Below are 6,155 nucleotides of genomic sequence, written 5' to 3' on the forward strand. Positions count from 1 at the left end.
CTTCAGCCACGCAAGGGAGAATGCCCCCCAAAGACCAGCTACACCCCCCACCTAGGCACAGAACATGGAGAAGGGCTGACCCAGGTTGGGTCTTCCTCCACAGGGAATCCTTAACAAACTCAGGACCTGAAGCCACCTCCTTCTAGGAAAGATGAGAAGAGGGGTTAAGTTCTCTAGGACCATAAGGAGGTAACTGGAGGAACCCACTGTGACTTGAAAATAAATAGGTCTCATGAGCAAGTGTTTGGGGAAATTTCCATGGATGTGCACACCAAAAAACCCTTTTGGCCTCTCCCCACTGCTTCTCCCAAGCTCCTTCAACTTAATGACCCCTGCCCAACAGGTTGGGCTGGCCCAGCCTAGAAAAACGTACCCATTCCTAACTTCAGCCTGACCTGCAGTGTGTGTGTGTGTGTGTGTGTGTGTGTGTGTGTGTGTGTGTGTGTGTTGAGTGAGCCAGTCAGCTAGCAAGTCTTCTTAGAGTTAAAGGAGTGGGCACTGACAAAGAGCCAACAGATTCTTGGCCTACAAGCTTTGCTTCTGTGCGAATTATTATGCCATCTGGCTGCCAATGGAACTCAAAACTTGGAAGGCAGAAGACAATGTTATCTGGGATTCGCCATGCCCAGCACTCAAAGTGCCAAATTCCAGGAAGACAAGACCTTAGCCAATGACAACTCACGCTCCCCTACTCCACCTCCTTCAGAGTCTAGCTTAGGCCTAGGAGGTGGAAAAAGATCACAGAGTCTCAGGACATTCAAGTCAAGAGATCCCCTTTGAACCAAATGTTTCTATCCTTGGGGACTTGATTAAGCCGCCATTAACCACCAAGCCAGCCCCAGACTTAATGGGGATTACTGACTCATGATGGCCTGGAGTTGGAGCTCATGGAGGGATTCCACAACATGTTCCATTGGAATTGGAAACACAGGGGGTGGAGAAAGATATTATAGAAAACTTCATTTTTAGAATACTTTGGAAAGAACACAAATTCACATAGACCACTCCCTGGAAATGATCAAAGCAGGAAAGGAGGGGAAGGTGGTGAAATGATCCAGAATTTCAATACTTTCAAATATTCTTAGTGATACAGACCTGTGATGTTGTGGTTCCTGGGAAAGCCAGGATTCTTGAGACATTTGTGTAATTTATTTAATTTAAATGCCTTTCTCCTTTTGTTCATTTTGGTAATAAAGTGCTTTTTAAATGTGAATAAATGCGTGTATTTGAGTGGTTTTCCAGAGAAGATAAACAAGTCACCTCCCAGAAAAGCTGGCCTTGCTTTGCACTGTCCTGGGGGAAAGGAAGCAACAGGAGCTAAGAATTCAACATGAGTCTCTCAGTGCCTCTCCAGGTTCTGGTTTTCCACTCCCAGCAATGAATCAACTCCATGATCCAGCCGAAGAGCAGAGATTAGGGTAAGAAACGGGGCTAAGGAACCCACATACTCAGGACCAGTTCCCAGAGCCCACTCTGATTTCTGTGGCTGTCAGGGAAGTGAAAGCCCCATCATCTCTCTGTGCACCTTTCACATGCTAATTCTTCAACATTCACGAGATGTCTGTTCAAGGCCAACCCCATCATACTCAGCAAAGTTGTCAGGATCCTTGGTTTGGGGGAACACACATCTAGTCACAGCTTTCCCTCCCCAGTTTGTGATGAAATGCAAGGAGCATAACGCCATAGGACTCAACTGTGCAAAGAGTTAAGTTGGCTCCCAAGGTTGTCTGTTAACAATAGGAAATAAGAGGAGTCAGAAAAACAACAAAGGTGTGAAGGAGACAGAAATGAAGTGGAAAGAGATAGACTAGAGACAAGACAAAGCCCAGAGTAAGTACAAGAGGGGAATGAATACATATCAGAGTAGAAATAAATGACTAAAAATATAATACAAAAGATCAATGAAGCCAGGAGCTGGTTCTTTGAAAAAAAATAAACAAGATTGACAAATCTTTAGCCAGACTCATCAAGAAAAAGAGAGAGATGATACAAATAATGAAATCAGAAATGAAATTGAGGAAGTAACAACTGACATCACAGAAAAACAAAAGACTGAAAGAGAATATTATGAGCAACTAAATGCCAACAAATTGGACCACCTGGGCAAAATGGACAAATTGCTGGGAGTATTCAATCTTCCAAAACTGATTCAGGAAAAATCTGAAAACCTGAATAGATCTATTACAACTAATAAAATTGAATCAGTAATCAAAAAAAATCTCCCAGCAAACAAAAGTCCTGGACCAGATGGCTTCACAGGTGAATTTTACAAATATTCAAACTATTCCAAAAAATTCAAGAGGAGGAAAGACTCCCAAGATCATTTTAGGAGTCCATATCCTAATTCCAAAACTAGATAAAGACACTAAAAAGAAAGAATATTATAGGCCAATGTCCCTGATGAAGATAGATGCAAAAATCCTCAACAAAATATTAGCAAACTGGATCCAGCAATACACTGAAAAAATCATACACCATGATCAAGTGGGATTTATTCTGGGGATGCAAGTTTGGTACAATATTCGCAAATCAATAAATGTGATAAGCAAAATGAAGGATAAAATCACATGATCATACCAGTGGATGCAGAAAAAGAATTTCATAAAATCCAACATCCATTTATGATTTTTTTTAAAAAACTCTCCTCAAAGTGGGAATAGAATGGTCATACTTCACACAATAATGGCCATATATGACAAACCTACAGTCAATATCATACTCAATGGGCAAAAATTAAAAGCATTTCCCTTAAAATCAGAAACAAGACGAGGATGTCTGTTTTACCACTCTTATTCAACATAGTACTGGAAGTCCCAACCACAGCAATTAGACAAGAAGAAAAAATAAAAGGCATCCAAATTGGAAAAGAGGAAGTAAAACTGTTATTATTCACAGATGTCATGATATTGTACATAGAAAACGCTAAAGACTCTACCAAAAAACTACTTGATCTAATAAATGAATTCAGTAAAGTAGCAGGATATTCAGAAATCGGTGGTATTGTTGTACACCAATAATGAACTATGACAGAAAAATTTAAAACACAATCCCATTTACTATTGCAACAAAAAATATAAGGTGCCTAGGAATAAATTAAAACAAGAAGGGGAAAGACTTGAACTCAGAAAATTATAGGACACTGAAGAAAGAAATTGAGGAAGATATAAACAAATGTAAGTATATACCATGTTCATAGATTGGAATAATTAACATCATTAAAATGACCATACTACCCAAAGCAATCTATAGATTCAACACAATTCCTATTAAAATACCAATGGCATATTTCACAGATCTAGAACAAATATTCCAAAAATTCATATGGAACCAAAAAAGATCCTAAATAACCTCAGCAATCTTGAGAAAGAAAAACAAAGTTGGAGGAATCATGATATCTGATATCAAACTATACTACAAGGCCATTGTAATCAAAACAGCCTGGTACTGGCATAAGAACAGGAATGTAGATCAATGGGATAGAACAGAGAACCCAGAAATAAACCCACGCCTTTATGATTAAGTAATATTTGACCAAGGAGGCAAGAGCATACAATGGCCTACATACAGTCTCCTTGGAAGAAGATGAAGCAGAAAGAGCAGGAGCTGCGACTGCTCATGCTCGGCCTGGACAACGCTGGCAAAACAACTATCCTCAAGAAGTTCAATGGAGAAGACATCGATACCATCTCCCTGACCCTGGGCTTCAACACCAAGACCCTGGAGCACCGGGGATTCAGCTGAACAGCTGGGATGTTGGCGGCCAGAAGTCCCTGCGGTCCTACGGGCAGAACTGCTTTGAGAGCACTGACAGCCTCTTCTGGGTAGTAGATAGCACCGACCGCCAGCACATGCATCTGCCCGCGGGAGCTCCAGGGCCTTTTGGTGGAGGAGTCCTGGCTGGAGCCACCCTCCTCATCTTTGCTAACAAGCAGGACCTGCCTGGGGCACTGTCTTCTAACACCATTCACGAGGCCCTGGAGCTGGACTCCATCCGAAGCCACCACTGGTGCATCCAGGGCTGCAGCGCTGTCACAGGAGATAACCTGCTGCCCGGCATCGTCTCGCTCCTAGAGGACATTTCCGGCCGCCTCTTCACAGCCGACTGAGCTGCTCCAGGTGCCCCCACCTCGCAGTCCGCACCCCCCACCCCCACCCCAGACCCTCATCAAGCACCACCCACGGGAGGATGGGTGTCAGTCAGCCCAACTAACACTCCACGCCTCCTTGGTAACCTGCTGCTGCTGCTCACTGCTGCCCCATGGCCAGCCCAGATCCCATGGCGGGTGGGCTACTGCCCTGGCTGTCACCCTGGATCATGAACCGGCCCACCTGCAGCTGCCAGACCAAGAGGCAAGGGCTGAGCGGGCTGCCTCTGCTGCTATTGAGACTGTGGCCTCATCCTTGCTCAGCTGTAAGGATAAACTGTTCCTTGTCCTGAAAAAACAAACAAACAAACAAACAAAAAGACAGTCTCCTCAATAAATGGTGTTGGAAATATGGACAGGTATAACCAAAAAAATGAGATGGTTACTATAAGCTATGTACTCTTCTAAGTGCTTTACATATATTAACTCGTTTAATCTTCCCAACAGCCTTAAGAGGTACATACTCTTATTATCCAAAGGACCTGTCAAGGTTGTGTATACTAGATCCTGAATTCTTCTAGTTTCCTCCAATATATAGGTAGAATTCTCCAGACTAATATCCAATTTTCTCCCTCTCTTTTGACCTGGAATCGCTAAGAAACTAAAACTGCCCTTTTTCTAAAGCCATGCAAGCTGAAACTGGACAACTGAGTATTCACTTTAGAGAGATCACTAGAACAGCTGATATGTGGACAATCTTTGTGCCTATTGCTATGGGAGCCACTCAGATCACCAGAAACATTCAAACTGCAGACCAAGAAAGTCTATCAGATTGCACTGCTTGCCCTCACTCCATCTAAAGAAGTTTCAAACCCGGCGTCTAGAACTCATCTCATCTGGCTGTTCTCCAAACTCAGAAACTGAATTTATAATTTGCTCAAACTATTAACCTTTGTTTTACTTTTGTTTCCACAGGAATTTTTTCTCATTAGATTACCTGATTGCTCACAACCTATAGAGGCCTAACTTAGACGGAAGCTCACCTGCAACCCATTTCCTGAAATAAAATATACTTATGTTCATTCCGTCATAAGTTATCACAAGGATATATGTTTGCTAATACAGCATGTTGTGCCGATGTAAACAACTTTTAAAAAATTGAAACCCACTTGATTTATTTGGTTGGTTAAATCCTTGGCTATTATTCTCCCCATATTCATCACGTTCACTTTTCTAATATGTTATATACACTCAAGGATTTTAAATGCCTGTCAGTAGCCACTCACATGCCCAATGCCCAATCAGGATCAAACAACTGAATGAAACCAACAATAACCACATAAATGATGAAGGTGATGACTTCATGGCTCTCTGGCCTGACAACTCAACCAATGGAAACATCAGATATTTCAACCTGTTTAGGTCAGCGGTGGTCACCAAGAGTAATGCTGCTGGTCATACTCTTGGCCTGCCGAGAGAATGCCCAAAACGGGTGAATTGTTAAAATCAAAACCAAACAGAAACCAGCCTTGATTTTCCCTGAGCAAGTAAAACTAGTTTAGTCATTCAAACAAGCTCAATTTAGCTTATGCTGCAAGCCTAACTTGACGTGGGTCATTTCTTGCTTATGCCTCTGAAAATCATAAGCAAAACCTGAACTGTTTGCCACAGTTGATATGAACTAACCACTGAAAATTCTAATATTGCAACCAATTACTGTGAAGAATAGTCACTGCTTTTCTCACTATATAAGCTGCTTTATAACAATTTAACCCTGATCCTCATTTCATGTTTTGGTTTAAATGCTTCCTGTCGTTGCAAACTGTCTTTTTGGTGTGTGCACAATAATTTTTTTACTCTTTACTACTTCAATGATTGATTGGTTTTACTTCGGCCGTTTATGAACTTTGACAAGCTTTTATTTTGCTTTCTCCCCAGCACTTCTTTGAGTTAGTATCCTATTGCAAAGGATTTATCAGTATCTCAAAGCAGATCAAGCACAAACGCCTGGAGTCCTGCCTGACCTGCACCCTGCATCAGCCTGCAAGAGGGCTGGAAACCACAACTCCC

The 6,155-nt window shown here is 42.0% G+C and overlaps 1 pseudogene across 1 annotated transcript; it reads left to right on the forward strand.

Moving 5' to 3' along the window:
- Window positions 1-3,552: 3,552 nt before the first annotated feature.
- Window positions 3,553-4,106, forward strand: LOC308534738 (ADP-ribosylation factor-like protein 2; annotated as a pseudogene). Its single transcript has one exon. The product of its transcript is annotated as an ADP-ribosylation factor-like protein 2 (transcript).
- The last annotated feature ends 2,049 nt before the right edge of the window (window positions 4,107-6,155 follow it).

Source organism: Myotis nattereri, assembly GCF_964212035.1.
Source record: "Myotis nattereri genome assembly, chromosome: 18".
Lineage (NCBI taxonomy): Eukaryota > Metazoa > Chordata > Mammalia > Chiroptera > Vespertilionidae > Myotis > Myotis nattereri.